This window comes from Notamacropus eugenii, chromosome 1 (assembly GCF_028372415.1).
Source record: "Notamacropus eugenii isolate mMacEug1 chromosome 1, mMacEug1.pri_v2, whole genome shotgun sequence".
NCBI classification, from domain to species: domain Eukaryota; kingdom Metazoa; phylum Chordata; class Mammalia; order Diprotodontia; family Macropodidae; genus Notamacropus; species Notamacropus eugenii.
In genome coordinates this window covers 387080377-387104952 of record NC_092872.1, presented here as the reverse complement: position 1 = coordinate 387104952, position 24576 = coordinate 387080377, and the positions used below count along the sequence as shown (strand labels likewise).

General features: G+C 38.3%; 1 long non-coding RNA gene across 1 annotated transcript in view; it reads right to left on the bottom strand.

The window, feature by feature from the left end:
- LOC140518573 (uncharacterized) overlaps positions 1-23890 on the bottom strand; it is a 229979-nt gene extending 206089 nt beyond the window's left edge. Inside the window, exon 1 of the long non-coding RNA XR_011971955.1 lies at positions 22929-23890. This is a non-coding gene — a long non-coding RNA (uncharacterized lncRNA). The remainder of the gene's footprint in view (positions 1-22928) is intronic.
- Positions 23891-24576: the final 686 nt, after the last annotated feature.

Below are 24576 nucleotides of genomic sequence, written 5' to 3'. Positions count from 1 at the left end.
AATGGCTGAAAATACTAAGAATCAAATATGCTTATAATTTTCAGTTCATAGAAAATAATAAAATGATAATTCATGATTTTAGAGGCATAGGACTCAGACTCCCTTCATCCTGGAGATAATCACGAACTCTGAGTTGGGAAGAACCGCAGAGATTATTGCATACTCATCATACTTGAAGAATTTCCTCTGCAACATCCCCAAGAGGTCATTCAGTATCTTTGCCAAGAAAACCCTAAATGGTATCACAAAAAGTCAGACACACCTGAAAAGACTGAATAACAAAATGCTCATTCTAAAAATTTAACAATTAGCTCTCACTGGCTTTAGCACACAACAGTGTATAAGTTATATACCAAATATAAGAAGAAGTACTTGAGCTGATCTTTGAAGCAAATTTATGAATCAGAAAAGCACTGCCTCTGTCCTCTAGAAACCTAGCAACTAAATGAACTGGAGATAGACTTAGATATGCACATAAAGTCAATTTTCCATTATCTACATGAAAATGATGCCCTCGATGCTTCTTTCCAATAAAATGTTTCAGATCAAACTACCTTCCACATGTTTAGGGGATATTTCTTGCTTGGCATCATTTGGTGTGTCCTCAGAAATATGAGTTCATTTTGATATAGAATATAACTTTAATTAACCCATATAATCAGAATCCCCTCCCCACCATTAACTGAGATCTAGGGTCACACTTCATTTTCAAAATATAGAAACAAACCACAAGAAATCATACTCGTAGAAATTAATGAATCAAAATACAGTTATCCTTTTCACATTATGACTTTCCCTGCTGTGGTTTCAATATATCACTGGTTGGCATAAGACGGGAATTTGGGGGGAGTTTTGTGGAAGCTGCAGACAGCATGCGAAGACCAGCAGACAACATAGAAAAAAGTCCAGAAACTCAGAAATGCATAAAATATATGTATAGTGTTGGATAATATCAACATATTTTATTTTTTAATACCATAATAATTCAGACTTCTTCTCTGGTATGAAGGGAGGGCTAAAAAAATTATGCTTTTATATTTATACTTCTATATTTATTTTTATTTTCAAGATTTTCAGGATTTTCAAGATCAGGGGGCACCATGCCTCTAATCCTCATGATGCAGATGGGATAACTGTACTTACCCAACCTGGAAGAATTCACCAAATGCTGAGAAATTCCCCAGCCTTCCACCAAGGTCCGGCTCCAGACACTGGCTGGGCTTTGAATTCAGAGGGTAAATACTGCAGTTAGAAGACCAAAGAGTGAAAAGAGAAGCTCTTGGAAGAATTAAACTCCAGAAGTTTCTGAGCACTTCTTTCCTCATTAAGACACATGGCTTATGGGCATGCCTGTGCCTTGATCTAGTACTTTAAGGGGCAAGAGTCAGGGACATGGGGAGCTTCTCCTAGTCATGAGAGAGGCAGTGTGGTGGAGTGGAAAGAGCACTGACCTTGGGCTCTGGAAGCCCTGGGCAATTCACGTGACCTCTGGAGTCATCGGTATCTTTATTTGTAAAAATGTGGATAATAATCCCTTCTTCAGCTTCGTTGTGATGAAAGTGTTTTGGTAAACCCAAAGCCCTCTCCAGGAAGTCCTGGGTTTAAATCCTGCCTGGGATATATACTGGCTATAGGATTCTGAGCAATTCATTTTACCTCCCATCAATCTAGTCAATGCTCTAAGACCATACGTTACAGAGAAGATAGCAAACTGCATTGATAGTGGGAGTTTTCTCACCCAGGATTTCCCTAGACCAATGAAATCATAAGCCAAAACTTTAAAAAAATGAACAAACCCAAACTTAAAAGGCATCTGAGGAGTCCAATGGAAAGACCTGAATTCAAATCTTACCTCAAATACTTACTAGTTGTGACCCTGGACAAAGCATTTAACCTTGTTTTTCTCAATTATCTTATCTATAAAATAGGGATAATAATAGTGTTTACCTCCCAGGGTTATTGTAAAGATAAGATGAAATAATATTTGTAAAGCCCTTTGAAAACCTTAAAGCCCTCTGTAAATGCTAGCTGTCATTATGACTATTCAATGTGAGCCACCATTATTAAATAGGCCAACAGAAAGCCTTCTTATATTTCACCTGTCAATGTCATTATTAATTATTCATTTACTCAACGGATAGTCATTCTTATCATCTGAAATGTCCTGTGGAAAGCGTAGAGTTATAATAATTTCTTTAAAGATTTGTATTCATTATAAGTTGGCCAAAGACTTCACATTTAGAGCATGAATGGGTTAATATTTATAGACAGTCTAGAAATGCATCACTCTTTACTTTCCTCTGCCACCATCAATGTGAAAGTGAAGAGAGTGAGGGGTGGGGGAATAAAATGGGTCAAGGGTCATTGTTTAATTGTTCTTTGTTTCACCCATTGCCATGACCAAAGAATTCATCATCCAGTGACCAACCTATATCATCTGAGACACTGAGCCTCACAGTATATAAGACATTTTATAAATTGAGCCTCACAGTTTAGAAAACATTTTCCTTATTATTAGAACCAGCTATGAGGTAGGCAAGCAGGACATAGCACCCTTCAGAGATGGAGAGACTGAGACTTAGGAAGGTGAAGTTACTATCCTATGTTATTCCCACTACACTAGAATATCTTCCACTACCCAACTGTCTGTCTTCCTTATTACCTAATGTAATTTTGGCCCAGTATAAAAATTTCCCTATTGTTTACTAAAATGAGACATTTAGTTAGCAAGTAGTAATAGTAATATTTCATTCTCAGTAAGTATAAATGTGACTGGTCATTCATTACCCAGAAAATTCTAAGAATAAAATATGCTCATAATTTTAGGTTCACAGATATTAAGAAAATTATGACTTATAATTTTAGGGTCATAGACCCTACACTTTGTTCCTCTTGGAAATAATCACAGACTCTCAAAGTTGGGAGGGACCTCAGAGATCATTGCATGCTGGTTGTACTTGAAGTATTTCCTCTACAACATCCCCAAGTGGTCATCCAGGCTTTGTTTGAAGACCCTAATGAAAGGGGAACCAGTCTACCACCTCTCAACATAATCTATTCCACTTGTGGAACTAGAATTGAACTTGCTGTTCAGTTTGATATCTTTTCACAGAAATTCTAATCTAATAATGCCCTTTCCATTTTATGCTTATAATAATGATTATTTAAACCCACTAAAGACTTTACATTTGTGCCTGTTAAATCTCACAGTCTTAACCCAATGTATTCTATTGAGATCTTTTGAGAGACTGAGTTTGTCATCCACCATGGTAGCTATCCTTCCTAGCTTGGTCTCACCTGCAGAGGTGATAAGCATTTCTTTATCTATGTCGTTGCAGGGGCAAGGACAGATCCCTGAGGAAATACTACTAGAAACTTATTCTAAACTGACACTGAATCATTAAAGACTGCTTATGAGGTATGACTATTCAACTAGTTCTCAATCCACCCAAATACAGTGTTTTCTAGCCCCAGTTTCTCCATGTTACCCACAACAACCAATTAACAAGTATTTTAAGCACTTACTATATGCTAAGCAATGTACTGTGCCCTGAGGAAACAGAAACAAACATGACCTCAAGGACCTCAGAGTCTCTCAAGAAGGCATGTACGTATATAAGTATATAGAAAATAAACACAAGGTAATTTGTGGGCAATGACATTGGTGACTTAGGAGAAGACAAGCCTCTATGTAAGTGACGCTTAAGCTGAGTTTTAAAGGCACAAAGGATGCTCAGAATGTATTCAGGGCATACAGGACAGCCAATGAAAAGGCACAGAGATGAAGGAAGGAGCATTATGGGTGAGAAAAGTCATCCTGACTGGACCATGAAGGACAGGAACTGGAGTAGTATATAATAGGGCATGAAAGATGATTTGGGGAAAGGTTATGAAAGTCTTTAAATGACAAACAAAAGAACTTATATTTGATCCTCAAAGCAATAGGAGACTATTGGAGTTTGCTGAATAAGGGCATGACATGGTCAGACCTATTCTTTATGAAAATCACTTAAGCAGTTATGTAGAGGATGAATTAGAGAGGGGAAAGAGAAGAAAGTGGACAAATAAGGAAGCTACATGAAAATTTATCAAATGCTCTCCTAAAATCTGTATCTATTGCCTTAATCACATAATTGAGCAACACTGTCAAAAAAAGAAAGAAAGAAAAAGAAAACAAGGTTATCCTACAATGATCTGAATTGAATGAATCCATGCTGGCTCTTTGTGTGTCACACATTCCTTTCCTTGGTGTTCACCAATCATCTCTTTAAATAACACATTCTAGGATTTTGCCAATGTCTAAGGTCAAACTGAAAGCTCTATAGTTAACAGTCAGACTCTACTCTCCTCCCTTATTAGAAAAAAAAAAAGACATTTGTCCTTTTCTGAGACACCTCTCCCATCCTCTGTAATCTCAACAATCAAACCTAAAAGTTCTGTTTGTACTCTGAAATTTATTTCATCTAGTCCCAGTGACTTAAACTTATCAAGGGCATCTAGGATCCATCTTAGTACTTTTCAGCCACATATCTTGGGCTTCAACACTCCATTAGCCTTTTTTGTTGGTTCCCTTCCAGTTCAAACAAAGATCACTTTCTTCATAAAAAAAAATCAGAAGTAAAATATGAGTTGAAGAGTTTCAACTCTTCTTACTCTTCAGTGTCCACTATCTATGTCTCATTTATACTGAGCAGCAATCTTCTCTTTCTCTGGTCCTCCTTTTCTCCCCAATATAGTTACACAAGTATTTTTGTTCTATTATCATCCTTAGATTTCCTCAGCAGCTAGAATTCATTTGAACTTTAGAGCTCTTGGCACCAATCTTACCAGAACTGCTTTTGCATTCATCCTTTGTAATCTGATTATTTGTTTCCACCTTCTATACTTGTCTTCCCCCTTCCCCCATCTAATTTAGGGTGTGAGTTGCCTTTGTGGCCATATTGATTTCTTAGAATTCCTTATATTCATCCTCATTGGAAATTGTTCTTTATGTCTTTAGAATTTCCTTGTTAAGAATTTCATGATCCTCCTGAAATGACTTTCCCTATAGAATTTTAGTCCATCCAATCCTACTTATCCTTTCTCTACATCCTTAAAAATCATTCTCCTAAAATCTAATGTGCATGTCATTCTAGATTTACTTTATTTCTCTATCAGAAATTATTTTTCAATTAAATGTTATTTCTTTAAACAAATCAATTTTTTAAAAATCACTTTTTTCTTCACTATCAAAATGAAAAAGGAAAGGAAAAAGACAATATCTTTTTTAACAAATATGCATGCAAACAAAACAAATTTCTCTTCAATTATATCTTAAACATGCTTCTCATTCTGCTCTCTGAGTTCATCACCTACCAGGAGATGGGTAGCATGTTTCATTGTTGGTCCTATGGAATCATTGTATTCATCAAATATCTTACAAATTCCAAAGTTGTTTGTTTTAATATTATTATTATTATTTTATAAAATATGCTCCTGGTCCTGTTCATTTCCCTCTGCAGAAGTTCCTACAAGTCTTTTCAGGTTTCTCTGAAACATACCCTTCATAATTTCTTATGGCACAATAGTATTCTGCTACATTTATATGTCATAATTTGTATAGTCATTCTCTAATTAATGGGTACCCCCTTACCTCATTACTTGTTTACGTACTACAAAAAGAACTGCTACAAACATTTTCGTACATATGTCTCCTTTTCTTCTTTCTTTTTGATGCCTTTGGGGTATAGGACTAGCAGTGCTATAGCTGACTCAAAGAGCATGCCCAGTTTGGTAACTTTCTGAGCATTGTTTCAAACTGCTTTCCAGAATGACTGAACCAGTTCACGCAGCAATGCTATCATGCACTCATTTCCTTTTTTGTCATCTAATTGGAGATCAAAAAGTAGTAATCTTCCATCACATTCATGGACAGCATTCTGTCTAGTCATTCCCCAACTGAAAGACTTCTACTTTGTTTACAATTCTTTGCTAGTACAAAAGTCCTACTATGAATATTTTGCTAAAGGGGGTCTTTTCTTTTTATTTTTGGCCCCCTTGAGGTACATAACTGGTAGCAGTGTCTCTGGGTCTAATTCGTGTGAACCTTTCAGTCACTTTCTCGGTATAATTCCAAAATGCTTTTCAGAATGGTTGGCTCAATTCTCAGTTCCATTAACAATATAATGTCACTTTTATGATTTCATGGGTTTAGGGAACTATTGATGAGGAATGAGGAAAATCACCCTATCTATGCAGATTAATATATACTCTGCAATGTACAGTCTTAGAGAGTTGGTATAATCCGTTCATGGCTGGATTTGGATCCCATCAAGTCTCAGTGATCCCTATGAAGTCAAATTTTCCTCTGTGCATAAAAACCTCTAGTTCTCCTGGATTGTTTCCCATACTATGTGTATGTATGTAAATATTTGTGGCCGTGGATTTTATAGTTGGCTCCTTTCTTGGGTTTTGTCTCCTATGAATTCCATAGTGTTTCTACTATGAGTTTTTTCCTACATAATATATATCCTTTTTAGTATCTGCTTTCTCTCTTTATGTAGTCAGTTTCTTCCATGGTTCTTTCTTTTTAGGTTAAGGCTTTTATAATTGGATTTGCATTTTTTTAACCAATCCTTGTTAGGTAATGCCTTCTCTGGCCAAAAGGCCACTATTCCTTTATTTTAATCCATGGTACAAGAATCCAAATCCATCTCCAGGATATCATTGTATCATTAATCCTTGGTTCACCTTCCAAAGCTGCCTTTCTCTTCTGAAGCCCTTGACATCCTTCAGTTACAGCAGCCTGATGAGATTTTAAATCCAATCTTTCTCCTTTATCTAGAGTAGGTTCTTTTGGATGTTTTCTGTTGTTCAGTCATGTCTGACTCTTTTGACCCCATTTGGGGTTTTCTTGGCAAAGATAGTGGAGTCTTGTGCCATTTCCTTTTCCAGCTCATTTGACAGATTATAAAACTGAGGCAAACAGGGTTAAATGACTTGTCCAGGGTCACGCAGCTAATAAGTGTCTGAGGTAAAATTTGAACTCAGGACTGGGGCTCTATCCACTGCACAGATTTAGTTAGAGTCTTTCAGTTTAGCTTTTCTGAAAATCCAAGTCAATAGAGGTGGAGGAGGAGGGGCAGTTCTGAGATCAAGACATCAAATTCTTTAGCAACACTTTTTTTTTGTTACTTTTTATTTGCACGTACGTGGACCACCAGAAGTGGGTAACCATCATCATATGTGCCAAATTTCAGAAGGTTCTTCAACTCACACGTCTGAAGTTAACCTCATCATCATCCCCCCTCTCCTTCCTTTGCTATAACAAATGTCTCCTTCTCTCCTCTGCCATTGCTGCGATTCTGGTACAGGTACTCATTCCCTCACACTTAGATCGTTAAAATAGCCTGCTAGTGAGTCTGCCTGCCTCAAATGTCTCCCCACTCCATCCATCCTCCATTTAGCCACCAAAGTGACTTTCCTAAAGCACAGGTCCAAACATATCATTCCATAACTCAATACTTCTGGGCTTGCTTATCACCTCCAGGATCAAATGCAAAAACCTCCATTTAGTAATCAAAGTCCTTCACATCCTAGATCTATTCTGCCTTTCCACTGTTCTTACACCTTGCTTCTCCCCACTCAAGTACTCTTTGATCCAACAACACCAGTCTCTTTGCTATTCCATGAATAAGAGAGTCCTTCTCTCAGCTCTGAGGTATCCCCTTTAAGTCCCACCTAAAATCTCATCTCCTACAAGAAGCCTTTCCCAACCCCTCTTAAATCTAATGCTGTTTGTTCTCTTAACTATTTTCTATTTATCCTGTATTTAGTTGTTTGTACATATTTGCTTGTTTATTGTCTTCCCATTTTGGACTATGAGCTCCTTAAGGGCAAGAACTATCTTTGACCACTTTTTTTTGTATCCCCAGTGCTTAGTACAGTGCCTACACATAGTAGGGGCTTAATAAATATGTATTGACTGGCTGGATGACTTTGATCAAATCGCTGGTCAAATCACTCAGAGCCCCAAGGCAACTCTCTAAGACCACATGTTGCCAAGTATATACCAATCTTAATAGGTAGAGTAATTTTCCTCATCAACAGTTCCCTATACCCATGAAGTGGGTTGGGGACCTTAACCCAGGTCTTAATTACATTGGAGTCAGTACCTAGATCAGCTACCTAACCATTTAACCAAACTGTTACTAGGTATCATATTTTATAGTAAGAAAAGAAAATCATATGAGAAAAAATCCTAAAGCTAGCCTGAGGAGGAATGGTGGTGATCATTTTGGTGGAAATCAATAAAGGTAGAAATAAAAGTGGTATTATATTGCTAGCGGAACTAAAAATTGAGCCAACCATTTTGGAAAGCATTTTGGAATTAAATAACTAAAAGATCCATACATTATTTGACCCAGAGATACCATTACTAATTATATACCTCCAGAAGGTAAAAAATAAAAAGGTTCCAGTTACACCAAAATTTTCATAGTAGGACTTTTTGTACAGGAAGATAGCACACCTCTCTGACATTAATGTCAGGTCAACAAATAGCTGCCCCAGAACCTGTTAGCAAGAAATGACCAACCACTACTCCTCATCTCTTCTGCCTCTGACCTTTACTGGATGATCTTTCATCTGGTAGCACCTATCAATCCACGTCATTATTCCTTGGAGGACAAATAGCTGCCTCTTCCTTAGAGGGTCCAGCACCTTTTTGAAAATAGTGTCGTACCTCTTACTTATCTCTAAGTACTCAATGTTCCTTCCTCTTCCCTTTCCTCCTTGGGTCACCTTCTTCCACTCTCCAACCTTCCAGTGTAGGTCAGGAATTCCCTCTGTTTCAGGTCCTTGGTCATTATATTGAATTCCTTCTTCTATTTATTTTAATGAACATTTCATCCTTTCAAGTCTCTTCATTTTCCCTTCTAGGTGCTCTTTGAGCACAGATAACAAGACTCTATTGATTATCTGCTACTAGAATTCTCAACTCATTCCATGGAAATAAGACATCTACAGTGAAATCACCCACATCTAAAGACCAGTTATTAGAATTTTTCATTATCTGAAATTATTGGGAGCAGCTGCAAATGAGTTCACCCTAATGTATTTCTCCTACTACCCACATACCTAAGCCTACCAGTCATTAACATCATACATTCATTTCTTCTCTCTACTGATTTTCTTTATGTTTTCCCTTCTTCTTTTCCTTTTTCAATAGTAAGGCAGTCCTTATGACTGCCAATTGTACTGCTCAAAATCCATTCATGTGTCTTTACTAAAATCCCATTATGTGCCTAGCACTGTGCTAAGCAGAATGGCAAAATACACAAGTACAGGTCTTGTCTTTATGGTCTAGGTGGGCAGACCTAACCAGAGGACAGAATGAGATAGCACAGAGCCCCATGCTAAATTGTACATAAATCAGGCTCCAGAATGTAAAGAATGAGCAATCAGAGTTATAAGTTTTCAGGAAAGAAAGTGACTATTTGTAGACTAGAAATGGGGTCATGGAATTTTAAAACTAGAAGGCAAATTGGATGTCATGTGGCCGACATTTCACAGATAAGGAAATTGAGATTCAGAGCATCTTAGCGTTGCCCAACTTGTTAGTAACAGAACCAGAGCTAGAACACAAGGACTCCTGACGCAGCCAGATTGCTCAGTGGACAAATCACCAAGCCTAGGATCAGGGAAACCTCAGTTTAACTGTGGCCTCAGGTAGTGGGACGCTAAACAAGTGACTTAGCCACTGTTTGCCTCAGTATCCTTAACCGTAAAGTGGAGATAATAATAGCACCTACCTCCCAAGGTTATGAATGTCAAATGAAATACTTATAAAATGCCTAGCATAGTGCTTGGCACATAGTACGTACATAATAAATTCCTGTTTCCTTTCCTCCTGATGTCTAGTTCAAAGTCCTTCCTACTACATCACACATTATCAGGGGAGAATTCATGAAGGAGAAGATGATTTAAGATGGGCACGAGAGGACCAGTACAATTTGAGCAAATAGAGGGAATGAAAGAATTTCAAAAGATGAAAGATGACCAGGCTTATTACCCCTATAGCTTGGCTTTTAAGAAAAAGAATATTACTGCAAACTTTCTTCTGAAGAAGCTCAGAATTTTACATCACATTTCCCCTTCTGAAGTATGTGGCAGAAAAGCAGGAAAAAGGGATTAAGATATATTTTTAAATGGCTAAGATGAAATACAAGATGGACATTTTCCCTTTCACATATTACTTAATGTTTTTTTTAATATGGTATTTAGTTTAAGCTCATTTTAAAAAAATAAAATAATACAACAGCAGATTCAGGCCTGCCTTAAAATATGTTGTGCTCCCATTACTGACTCCTCTCCCCCTGGTTTCCCCCTTTGGACCAATCACACTCCACTTCATGAAGTCAGATGAAGAAGGGAAAGGGGGGAGGGGGGGGGTGGGCGCAGCTAGGTAGCACAATGGCACAACAAACCTGAAGCCAGGAGGACCTGAGTTCAAATCCAGCCTCAGACATTACTAGCTGTGTAACCGTGGGTAAGTCACTTAACCCTGATTGCCACCAAAAAATAAAAAGGAAAGGAAAAGGTTACTCCATTCACTAAAGTAAAGACATTCAGACTAGAGAATGATTTGTACAAAAAAGAAAGTCCACTACTTATATTCTGTGTTGCTCTGTGGCCCTGTCTACCATTAGGTATCAAATAAAGTCAAAAGCAGAAATATCCCTAGTATGTATGCTAGAAGGAAAACAAACATGACCGAAACTCATCTTAGCCCCTTTGTATTTCACAGGTAATTGGGGTATGATGTTTGGTTCAGAGGAACCTAGAACTAAAAATAAGATTTCAGCATTATTTAAAACTTTTATCACTCAAGCTTTATGTGTCTTGACCCCTACTCCTACCCCTGAGTGAAAGATAACTGAGAGTTGGGTACATTTCCTTCTTGTTAAATTTTTTAAAATTATTTTTTCAATTGGCTAGCATTTATTTTCTCTATTTACTCTACACATACCCTCCTGCCATTCCCCAATTCAACTTAGCAACAACAACAAAAATCCCTCACAACAAATATCCATAGTTAAGCAAAGCAAGCTCCATCGTCCATTGTCCAAAGAGATATCTCATTCTGTATCTTGAGTGCATCACCTCTCTGGCAGAAGGTGAGTGGGTCATTTCATCTTTAGTCACTGGAATTGGGGTTAACAGTGATAACACTGTTGTTATCAATGCAGTGATAACACCGCATTGATCAGAGTTCTCAAGTCTGTCAAAGTTGTTTTCTCTTTACAATGTTGCTATTACCGGATAAATTGTTCTCTCCCATTTCTGCCTTCTTCACTCATTTTTCCTCTTTCTTTGATCTCTTTAGAGCATGGACCATGTAGTAATATTACTGGATCAAAGGGAATGCACAGTTTACTCACTTTGGGGGCATAATTCCAAATCAGTTTCTAGACTATCTGGACCAATCCATTCACAGTTCCATCAACAGTACAGTAGTATGATGCATTTCCTTCTGAAATAAGCAAGGGTTTCTAGGTTACTAAAAAAAAAAAAAAAAAGTCCCCTGGATCATTTACCTGACCCCTGTCTCCCTACCTTCCTCTTCCAGTCTATCTTGCACATTACAGTCCTCTTAAAACTCCTTTCAATAAGCCAACAAGCAATAGTTAAGCACCTACAATGTACTAGTCATTGTTTCAGGCACTAGGGGATACAGAGGCAAAAGCAAAGCAATACCTACCCTCAAAGAACTTCCAATCTGTCAGGGGAAACAATAATTGTACATATAAGTATTGGGCAGCTAAGTGACACAGTAGGTAGAGTACTGGGCCTAGAATCAGGAAAACTCATCTTCCTGAGTTCAAGTCTGGCCTCAGACACTTACGACATGTGTGACCTTGGGCAAGTCACTTAACCCTGTTTGCCTCAGTTTCCTCATCTGTCAAATAAGAAGAAAATGATAAACCTCTCCAGTATCTTTACCAAGAAAACCCAAATGGGATCACAGAGAGTCAGACATGACTAAAAAGTGACTGACTGAATATATAAGCTTATACAAAAACATATACAAATGTAATTTGGGGAAAGACTGGATCAGGAAAGGCTTCTTGCAGGAAGAGGCTCTTGAGCTGAGCTTTCTGGGAATTTAGGGAGTCTAAGAGGCAGGGATGGGAAGGGAGTGCATTTAAGACTTGATGAACTGAGCAAAGGCATGGAGATGGGAGATGAAATTCATAAATGAGGAACTGAAAGAAGGTCAGTTTGTTTGCACCATTTCAATGTGTTACCTTATCTAGGAGTTTCAGCAGTTCCCCTCCCCTCCACCAAATAAATATATTCAAGGCCTTCCAAAATCTGATCCAAATGTATTCCCCCTTCCAAAAAAAAAACAAAGGTTGTCATTCAGAGTTTTTGAAGAGATGAAAATGGAATAGCAGAATTTGAACCTAATAAAGATGAATATCATGAAACCTCTATATCAGGAATTGCTAAAACTTTTTTGAGCCATAGATCCCTTTGGCAATCTGGAGAAGCGTATGGTCACTTTCTCAGAAGGTTTTTAAATGCCTAAATAAATACATAGGATTACAAAGAAAACCAATTATATCAAAATAAAGATGCAATTTTTTCCAATTAAAGTTCATAGATCCCCCCTGAAATCTATCCACAGAACCATTGGTGACTGAGAAGGCACGAGAGCATTGTCCATTATCCAGAATCCAGGCAAACATGCCACCATGAAATTGATGTACAATACTGGTGAAGTTCTCCATGCAACCAAATTTTGACATAATTTTCCATAGCCCTCATGATAACAGTGTCAAAGACCTTGGTCAGACCCACAAATGTTGTGTACAGACCTCTGTTCTGCTCCTGGCATTTCTCCTGCAGTTGTCAGGCAGCAAACACCATATCAACAGTTCCTTGGCCCTTTCTGAAGCCACAGTGGCTCTCAGGTACATGACCATCTTCCAGGTGAAGGATCAGCCTATTAAGGAGGACTCTAGCAAGAATTTTGCCAGCAATGACTAAGAGAGAGACCCTCCTCCCCTGTGATTTTCGCAGGACAATCTATTCCCTTTACCTTTATAGAGGTGGACAATAGAGGCATCCTTGAACTCCTGGGGGATAACCTCCTCTTGCCATATAACCTGGAAAATTTCAGTCAGTTTTTATATGAGCAATGGTCCCCTACCTTGTAAATCTCAGCTGGAATAGAATCAGCACCGGGTGCTTTGCCACATGAAAGGAGCCTAATGGCCCTCAAAACCTTGCACATAGTAGGCATTTAATAAATGTTCATTGCTGGAAAGAGGAGGATAGACACTTACAAAATCTGTTTCGAAGCCCTGATAAACCCTAAACAAAATACGCTAATTTCATCCTCAAATTGAGGGAGGGAGAGAGGAAGGGAAGGAGGGAAAGAAAGAGGCAACGAGGAAGGAAGGGAAAGAAGGAGAGAGAGAGGGAAGGAGGGAGGGAGGAAGGAAGAAGGCAAAGAAGGAAGAAAAAAAGAGAAGTATGGGAAAGGATTAATTTAGACACTTATTTTATTTAGAGCCCTGGTTTATTTCCAATTACTATTATTCAGTTGGCTCTGATTCCATAGGAGCAACAATTATTATTATTGTATTTGTCTACTGATAAACAGTTAATCAATCTGGTGAATCTACTTGCTTAACCAGTGCCTAATGAGTAAATGAGAAATCCCAGTGTGGCAGGAAGTAACTCAATGGCATGGAAAGTTCTGCCAGCTATTTTTGAATTGTACCTCCACCCTTGTTATCCCTTTACTAGGAAAAGAGCCCTATGGCACTTGGCCAACAGGTCCTATGAATACTTAACGAATGGATGATCTTGTCTGCAGGAGCTGCCCTCAAATCTATCCCCCCAATCTATTGCCCACCATTGGAACAACGAAAAACCATCAGCTCTGCCTGAATTTGGATATCTTCTACTAGCTAATCTATCCTAAGCATGAGCTGAAGGTTTCCTGGAAAGTCAAGATATAGGTCTGTCAACCAATGAGATTTTACTTTGCCTCATTTGTATCATCTGGGTATCAAGCACTATAAAAACGAAAGCCTTGGAAGGAGAAGACATCTCAGATCATGAGGAAAATCTGGAGTACACTTCATTAGAAGGGACTGTGGATCCTAATAAGTGCTATTGACTGAGAGCTCTACCTGAGTTTCTTTTGTTATAGATTGGGCAAATTTGGTCCCCACAGAAGGGAAGAGGGAAAAGAAAGTACTGGTGGCCAGGGAAGCCAATCAATCACTGTTTTGAAAATATCTGACATTACATTGTTGTGAATGACTATTTTGGGATCTTGGCCTATCATTTAAATCCAAATGTGTTAAATACCTGTTTGCCTAGCAATGAGACAGAGGCTGAGAGTGATATAGAGAGATATAAGACAATGACCCCAGCCGTCAAAGATCTCATATTAATAACAGCTAACATAGGGTTTACTATGTTCCAGAAACTATGCTTAGTGCTTTACAATTATTATGTCATTTAATTCTCACAATCCTGGGAGGTAGATGCTAATATTATTCTGATTTTATTGATAAGGAAACTGAGGTAAGCAAAGGTTAAATGAGCTGCCCAAGATCACATTGCTATTAAGTGTCTGAGGCCAGATGTGAACTTGGATTTTTCTGACTCCAAGCCTGGCTCTCTAGACAGTGCATAATTAAACACCAAAGATTTTGGTATCAGCAATAAGTGATATTAGAGTTCAGAAAAGGGGAAGATCAGTGTGGTCTAGAAGAGTCAAAGGAGGTTTCAAAGTCAGACTTTATGGATTCCAGAGAGAAGGAAAGGGGGCCTTTCAGTATCAATGAAGATCTAATAAAGGCAGGAATGGGTATAGTGCCTGCAGAGGAAAGAAGAGAAACCTGAGCTGGCTGGAGCTGAAGGTTTCTATTTGGGAAGCAGGAAAATAAGATTGGATCATAGGATAAGAAACTGAGAGGTCAAAGGAGCCATCTTGAATGTCATTCATTCCAACCCCTTCATTTTACGCATTGAATTAAATAAATTGAATATTACACCAAAAGTAAAGGAACTTGCCCAAGGTCACACGAGTAGCAAGTAATAGAACTGAGATATGAACTCACATAATTCAGTAGACTCCAGGATAGTTTCCATTGTATCCTGCTGCTTCTCTTAATGTGTATTCCACCTGAAGGATATGGGTGTTTAATGAACAGAAGGATATGATGATCATTCAAGCCTTAAGCAAACATATGGATTGAGACTAAAAGAGGCTGAATTCAATTTGATAAAGCCTTAACAAGTTCCTACTATGTGCAACATCTTGTGGCATGCACCAAAAAGGGAGAGATATATTGGAAAAAGAACAATGATCATAGAATCAAAAGATTTAGAGATAATTCAAGTTCAGGCATTTACTAGGTATCTAACACTTTGCCTCTTTTCATTTCTGTAAAATAGGGCATGGACTAGACAAAATGATAATAAATTCAATTGGGAAAGATCTAAAATATATAGGGAAATGATAAGGGGAAAAGCAAGAATTAAGGAGGAATTGTACTTTGAGACTTTCAACTACATTATAGATCAGAAATCATCAGAAATTATTTGGTACTGGTTAAAAAATAGAAATGTTGATCAAAGTAACAGACTAAATAATCTAGAATTGGAATAAACTAATCAATGCATGATCATTTTCCAGAACTTAGCAAAGCACCTGGCACATAGTAGGTGCTTAATAAATATTTATCAATTAATAAAAATTGTTTATAGATAGATCAATTGAGCAATGAAACTGAGAACATAATCTGCTTAGTGGGAGGACTAACATCATCTGCTTAGAAAATTGGAAAGCAGGCAGAAATTAGGTTTAGACTAACATCTCCCACCATATATCATGAAACCTTGCAAATGGAGATGTAATGTAATTGTAAATGGATACATCATAAAAATTTAGAGGCGAATTGAGATACCTTTCAGAACTATGTGTAGAGGGAGAGTTCTACACTAAAGAAGAGATCATAAGACAGAAAAAAAGACAAGTTTAACTACATGCAATTAAAATGCTTTTGTGTTAATGCAATCAGTGCACCTAAGATAAGAAAGAATCTTATTGTCTAAGGAAAAATATTTGTACTAAATATCTCTGATAAGAGTATGATAAATCCAAGATATACATGGAATAAATGATAATTTATAAGACCAAAAGTTATTCCCCAATAGATAAATGCTCAAAGGATATGAAGTTTTTTTAATAAAGAATTATAAACTAACAACAACCATTTGAAAGATTACTCCAAATCACAAATTATGAATCATGCAAATTAAAATAACTCTTGAGATTTCACCTCAAATCTAGCAAACTGGCAAAGATGACAAAAGTAGACACAGTCAACATTGGAGGGGTTCTAAGAAGACCAGCACGTAAATATACCATTGATCCCCATCTATGAATAACTTGGTTCAATTACTTCTTTGTGGGGGGAGGAATGGAGAAGAGTTAAATAGTAATCATGTGAAAGTCTAGAATATATCACATACAAGGAAATACTTTCCATGTGACAAGGTATTGTATCCATGCTTGTTGTCTTTCTTAAAGAGAATTATTTTTCCTCTCTGGACCTCAGTTTCTTTATATATGAAATGAGATTAGACTAGATAACTACTGAGTTTGTTTACAGCTCTAATTTTTTTTATAATTTTATGACACTGAATTCACTCAAAGAGAAACTATAATTTCCTCCACATTTGGGGGGAAATGGTGGATTTTTTCCTTCCATGGTATATAGTACAGGAATTCCAAACCTTTTTTTTGTCTTAGACCCTTTTGGAAGTCTAGTATAATCTATAGTCTTCCTTTCAAACTAATGATTTTAAGAGTATAAAACAAAATATATGAGATTCCTAAGGAAACCAGTTATATTGAAATAAAACTTCCAAAACACCTCTTTAAAACAAAAGACAAGTTCATGGACACCAGGTTGAGAAGCCCTGAAAGTGTGAAGAGTATGCTATTTGGAGTCAAAAGTTATGGATTCAAATCCCAGTTTATCTAATTACTACCTGCATGGCAATAAGGGTAAGTCATTTAGCTTTTCAAGAATTCTATTCCGCTGTAAAATGAGAAAGTTAAACTAGGGGATTTCTAAGGCCCTTTTCAAGTCTAAAGCTTGTGTTCCCACAATCTTTATAACAGAATCCTGTCTTTGTGATTTCCCAGGGAGGTGGCAAGAGGGATATGCTCCAGGAAAGTGAGCTTGTTCTGACAAATGATTACTGGAGAAATTTGGATGGAGCACCATGTGAGGGGAAAAAATTGTTTAAGTTCCCAAAGTGGGAGGTCATAATGAGTGAAATTCATTATCTTAAACTTTTGGCTATGATGTGTAATTGTTAACCTCTGCTACTTAGTTCAAGGCTTCCCTCAGTAAAATATATTGGTGGCCATCAAAGCTGATTTGGATTAGGAGCTGAGCATGTGCCCCCACTTTTAGGTTATATTAATATACCAAAATCAATAACATGCCATAGCTTTCAGAAGTGGTAATAAAACACCCTAAAATATTCCCAGAATACTTCTATAAATTATTTGCTCAATGTACTTATGTTAAAAAGGTTGTCAGTTACAATGTTCTGAAAGACTCTAAAAGTACAAGGCATTGGATTTGTATATGGTAAAGCTCTTGCTGGGTTTGGGTCACAGAAGGCTATGCTGTACAAAAAAATAAAAAATGTTAAAAATCATTATTTTCCTAATAAATAAATTACTTATCCATATTTCATGTATCACTCTGGACAGATAGTATTGAGGGCTTAAATAATAAATAACAAATAGCCTTGTTCATTTATTAATAATAATGCATCACTCTTGAGTATGTGTGTGAGTGTGTGTGTGTGTGTGTGTGTGAGTGTGTGTGTGTGTGTGTGTGTGTGTGTGTGTGGTTTTCTTTTAGAATATTGTGGGTGATGAATTGAATGGTAGTCATCTGGAAGGACAAATAGTCATGCCACTGGGAACATTTAAATTTTCCCAGTTTGAGGAAGTCATCTGAGCTCAGACAGTTCTCTTAGTTTTTGTTAGCCCAGCTGATGCTCTGAGGATGTGTACAAAGGCTAAAATCTTTAGGAGAGCAAAACCATACAATTCTTTTAACCTGTGATTAGCTAATGTCTTTTCATGCTGTCTGTTCTAGTCAAATGAGCCCTTAGCCTTACTTGGCTCCAGAAAGAACCAGTAAAAAAGACTGCAATTGGCAGGTATTTGAAGACTTTCCCTGGAAGCCCCCCGTTTCCTTAGGGAGCAACAGAAAGGGGGTCAGCCACGTGTGCTTCAGGCACTGGGGGCACCATTAGTCCTGGTTAATTAACTGTTCCCATGGCAGAAAAAAAATCCCCTTCCTTACCTAGAGGGCCCATCCTTTTCCACCAATCTGGCAGAATGAAGTTTGCCCAGGGCTCTGCATCCTGGTTTCCCATAATGAAGAAAAAAGGTCAGCCAGTGGGTCACCACTTCCCCCTTCTGGGGAGACCAGGGCCAAGGAAACAATAGGACTCAATCCCCATTCTATTCCCTATGGCCAACTACAAGAATTGCCGAGGCCATAAGCACAGAAATCTCAAGGCAAAAGGCTTCCCATTGGCCCCTTTTTCTTCTTTCTACAACAGTTTGCTCCCACATCCATCCACAGCACCGAGCTTCCAAGCACTTACAAAGTGCCTACAGGATACACACGTGTGCTTAAAGCAACCTAATTCTCAGAGATGCTCTACCTACTGCGAAGTGCAGTTATGTTTTTTCTACAGTATTTGGCTCCAGGGCAAGGGATCTCAAGCATCTAAAAATACATACAAAAAATCTGGCCTACTACCAATGACCCCGGCTAATTGGGCCCTTGATAGTTGGGTGGATGGGTCATGTTCTACCTACTGTCTGCTCCTTCCATTGGTTCCTTTACACCATAGGCAAACTGTGCCTTGTTCTTTGGACCCTTCCACACCCTACCCTCAACACTGAGTGTAAACACATGGCAGCCGCACAACAGGCTGGCTCGAAGTGATCTTTGTTTAAAGAACAGGGTCAGCTCCTTGCTGTGAACAGATTTTCCTCTTTGGAAACAGGTTCATGTTTATCTTTCAAGGTCCAGCAACATGCTCTGGATTTGCAACATGTGCCTTGCAGCTGCTGCAGCCCCTGATTTATGAACAAATCTGCATATAATTGTGTTTGTTCTTTTTTTTTCTGGTTACTTTTCTTTAAATAAAATGTCTTGGTCCAGGCTATATAAAGCCCCAATTCCAAAGCTATATAATTTTATGGAAAGAGAGAAAAAGTTCTTTTGTATAGCACCTGAGCTCATTAAAATCCCAAATTCCATAATTTTACACTACCATGTGCCACATCTACTTTGTAGGGACCAGTGTAATTGCTTGTGGTCTTTATGAGAGCAGCACATGAGTCCGGAAAGCCAGGGAACAGGTGGGAAGGCCACACTGCGCTTTGCATCTCAGCCCAGCAAAGAACACATCCCTTCTGAAACCCAGATTTCATTCCATTGTAAGGGCCCTTATCCTAGGGCAAGAGCTGGGTGTTCCTTAATGGTGATGCATGGTTGTGGTCAGAAAGAGGGAAACTAGGGTGGTGAAGGGAATGGAAATAAGATAATGAATTTGGGATGTTTACCCTGGATAAGACTGGGGAGGAGGGACATGAGAGCTACCATCAAGAATTTTTAAATCTGTCATGCTCTCATATTTCTCAATTGAATGAGTCCAATTTCTTCTTGAGCCTAGAAGGAAAGAAGAGAATATTCATGAAGCACCTACTATGTGCAGGGGCACTGTGCTAAGCACTATTCAAATATTATCTCATTTGAACCTTACCACAACCCTGGGATATAGGTGCTATCATTATTCCCATCTTACAGTTGAGGAAACTAAGATAGACAGAGGTTAAGTGACTTACCTAGGGTTATATAGCTAGTAAGTACCTGGGAAAGGATTTGAACTCAGGTCTTCCTGACTCCAGGTCCAGTACTATATTCACTGTGCCAACTAGTTGCCTCTGAGAGAGCAGAACTAGGAGCAATGAGTACAAGTGGCCAACATACAGATTCAGGTTTGATATCAGGAATATTCCTTAATAATTACAGTAGTCCAAACATAAAATGGGCTGCCCCAGAAATTGATAGACTACCATCCCTAGCAGTGCTCAAACAAAGAATCGATGAGCGTTAGGGTTATAACGTCACTTGTCAGAGATGTTATGAGGGGATTCCCACAGTTTTGTATTGATTTTGTGATCTCTGGGGTCCCCCTCAACTCTGAAATTGTAGGATTTTGTGATCAAGGATAAGGCAATATAGTATAAGGATGGGATTGTGGAGTAGTAAGAAAGAATGCTATTAGGCATAGGACTTTAGACCAACAACATTAAGTTAGGGTCTTTTTATTCTTAGTAATACTGAGGAGACAATTAGATCAAGAGATTGTGAAGTTAGCAACATAAATATTATCTGTGTCTCAGTTGACTTATGTTTAAAAAAAAATCATTTCTTTTGTGGTCCATATTGTAAATTATTTAAAAAGATGTATCACCTGACCAAAAGTTTGAATTGCTTTATCTGTTATAAACTGTGTTAAAAATAAAAAATAAATGAAAAAAAAAGAAAGAAAGAATGCTGTACTTGGAATCAGGAAGATGGGGATTGGATCTACGCTGTTTCTCTTCTAAGCTGTGTAATATTAGGAAGTCATTTCATTTCTCTCGGCTTCAGTTTCCCTATTTGTAAAGTGAGGAATCTGCACTAGATTGTCTCTGGCTCTGTCTCATTCAACTCTACTATTCTATGAGTCTATAAAGTCATGGAAATAATAATGATTGACATTCATGTTGTACCTTAATATTTGCAAAATACTTTACATACATCATCTCATTTGATGACTTAAAATCAGACAGATCTAGCAGGTTGGGACACAAGGGGAGACAGGAAAACAAAGGGAAATTATTTGCCATGGTCTTCTAATAGTATTTCAATAATCAAGTAATCATTGAACATAATAGCACCTCCCTCACAGGATAGTTGTGAGGATATAATGAGACAATAAATAAGTGCTTTGCAAACATGAAAGTACTTTGTAAATATGAAGTCTCATCATCATCATCATCATCATTATCATTACTTATTAAGCACCTACTTTGTACCAGACACTGTGATAGGCACTGAGGACATAAAATAAAAATAAAACATTCCCTGCCCTCAGAGAGCTTATGTTCCATCAGAAGAGAAAGCATATACATATACTCATATATTCCAAATAAATACAAGGGGTGTGTGTGTGTGTGTGTGTGTGTGTGTGTGTGTGTGTGTGTGTGTGTGTGTGTGTGCAGACGGGCATGCAAAATGATGCTGTGGAAATCAGGAAAGACTCCATGGAGAATATGGCACTGGAACAAAGAGATCTCTGTAGGAAACTGGAGATGCTAAAAGGTAGAGATGAGAAAGGACAACATCACAGGCATGGGGTACAGCTTGCGCAAAGACACAGAGATGAGAAATGGAATATCCTACAAAGAGACCAATTTGGATGGACCACAGAGTGTGTGAAGAGAAGGAATGCACAATAAGACTGGAAATGTATGTTTGAGCATTGAGTTGGAAATATAGCCTAATTCAGGTGGAGTATTACGATGGAAACCTGGATTGTGATTATTTTTCCATGTGCTCCTTGGAAAGTCCTGGACCTTCAAGTAAGTGGTGGGATAGTTCCATAGCAATATGATGGTCTTTTTCTATTAAAGGGGTAGGTATAGATAAGGGTAGTAAACCATGCCTAATGAAGTCATCATATATTGTTTCTTCCACAAGAGATATTTTTTGAGAGATATAGAATCTTTTGTGAGGCTAGAAAATTTAATTCAACAAATACTTATCCATTACCTACTATATACAAGACATTGTACAAGATAAGAAACAGCATGAACTCTGATCTCAAAAAGCACATGTTCTTCTGAGAAAAGGAAGGGGATATGCTTTGTATACAGAAAAGCATAATATAAGGTAGAGTGTGATAAGGACAAAGGTGACTCAGAGTACTCTAGGAAAGTCTAAGGAGACAAAGAATTTTTTTCCAATAGGGATTAGAGAAGACTTCACAGATGAGGTAACACTCAAACTGAGCACTAAAGGAAGAGAAAGACTGGTTCTGAAAAAACAGAAATGAGAGAGGATGCTTTCTAAGCCTGGAGGCAGGGGATAGTGTGTTGAACAGCTGGCAGTTCAGCCTGACTGGGATCTAGTGCCAAGGGGAGTTATGTGAATAAAAGTTGGAAAGGCAGGTTGAAGATAGATTGTAGAGTATCTTAAGAACTGACCTAAGGAGTTTGTATTTTATCCTATAGGCAATAGGAAACCTAGAATAGTTTTTGAATATGAAAAGAATTTGGTGAAAAATATGCTTTAGGAATATTATTTGGCAGTTGTATAAAGGATAGATTGAAAGTGCTGAGAAATAGACCATTTGGGACCAGGATGTATTCTTCACATCCTGGTTGACAGCAAAGAGGTCAGACAAATCTCTTGGATTCTTTGTCTGCACTGGACAGAAGATGGCCAGAACTCAGTGCTCCTCTTACAAGTCATCAGAAGTCCTCCACCTGGAACTCAACTACCCCACTGGTGTCAGGGGTGTGCCCACAATGGGACAGGGATGGCCAGGAGAGACCAGTCAGAAAGGAGGTGTCTATAGGTACTATCCACCCAAAGACAGTTAAGGGAACAAGATCAGTGAGATCCATTAAAACCAAGAGTGGGCAGATACTCTAGACATATTTCCCAGAGTGGAAGGTCCCAAAAAGTTAGAGTGATAAAAATTATGAGCAAAAGTCATAGTAAACTATGATCCTAGGACAACAGCTATTAACTCATTACCTTTTTTATTCTGCCTGCTATTGCAGGGATGGAAGGTAGAGAGACTGGGCCCATAAGCATTGATTGTAGACCAGGATGACATTAGAACTTGGCAGGTGATTCCTGGCCCTGCTTGATGTGGAAGTAGACTCACTAGGATCACCTTACACCCACTTGGGCATAAGAGAGTCCCTGAGACTGAATGACAAATCCAGTTAGAGACTCTGTCCCACAGCTAGAGTTTCAGAAGGCCCTGCCAACAGTTTTGAAAGCTTGCAGAGAGATTTCCCTCTTGCGTCACATTAAAGACAATGTGTTTCATCCTGATTCTCTACAAGAGACCTGCAAGCCTGCACCAGGAACATGGTGTACTGCAGCAAGAATGTGGTGGCACAAGGTTAAGACAGATAAAGACTGCATGCCAGAGCCATTCCGCAAGATCACAGAATCCAGTGTAAGCCAAGCAAACAACAGCCTGGTCCTAGGCTCATGTAGTGGAAAGAATCCTGGCCTAAGAATCAGAGCATCTGACAATATAGTCTTAGGTCTGCCACAAACTATCATTATGACCTGGAATAAGTCACTTCCTGTCTAGGTATCACAGAAGGCCATAAGAGGGTTAGAGATCTGATCCACGGTATGGAACCTAAGGAGACGAATGGTTAAAATGGTCTGTTTTACTGACCCTCCTGTCTAGGTCCAATCTGGGATGCAGAACAAGCAAGCCATTGCCCAAATTATGAAGTTCACAATGTTAGTTTCCAGTTCTCAAGCCTCTCCTGGGCTGGATTAAATGGCCTCTAATGTCCTTTCCAGATCTAAATCTATAGCCCTACCATCCTGTGGTCTTTTCAGCGACCTTCTTCTCCCACCTCCACCGACTGCGAAGAATCCACTGTTTTTATATCATCCTGGTCTCTCCTGTCAAGAAAGAAAGCAAATTGATAAACTAATTCCCCCAAGTTATTAAACTTTATGTCTGACTCCCCTGCTGGGAAGATTTGCTTCTAAAAACATGCCTGATGAGCGCATGCCTAACACAAGGAAACTAATCACTAAAGTTGGAATTTTAGGCATTTATAAGAGATGAATCTGAGAGTAAATGTTTGTAACCTTCAAATCATATCATGTAGATAGCCATCTCCTTTGCCATTACACAAGACTGGTCCCACCCTTATGAACACCAATTTCAGAGAGAAAATTTTTGTAGAAAAATGGACAGAATTACACAGGTAGGAATCCAGCAGCTGATTAGCAAGAGAGAAAAACAGAAGAGAAAGAAAGAAAAAGAAAGAAGGAAGGAAGGAAGGAAAGGGAGAGAGAGGGAGGAAGGGAGGGAAGAAAGAAAGAAGAAAGGATGAAAGAATAAAAGAAGGAAGGGAGTAAGGAAAGGAGGAAGAAAAGAGAGAAGGAAGGAAAGAAAGAAGGAAAGGAAAGAAAGGTAGGAAGAAAAAAGAAGGAAGGAAAAGGAGAGAAAGAAAAAGAAAGGGAGAGGAAGAAAGAGAAAGAAAGAAAAGAGAGAAAGAAAAAAAGAAAACAGCAAGAGTAAAGCAAGGGAAAGAGAGATGAGAACCCTTCTCCCCACTGACTTTTCTGTCACAACCACAGAACCAAATTACGAGAAATGAGGGGCTGGCAAAGAAGGGATGAAAATGTGGGTCTTATTTTT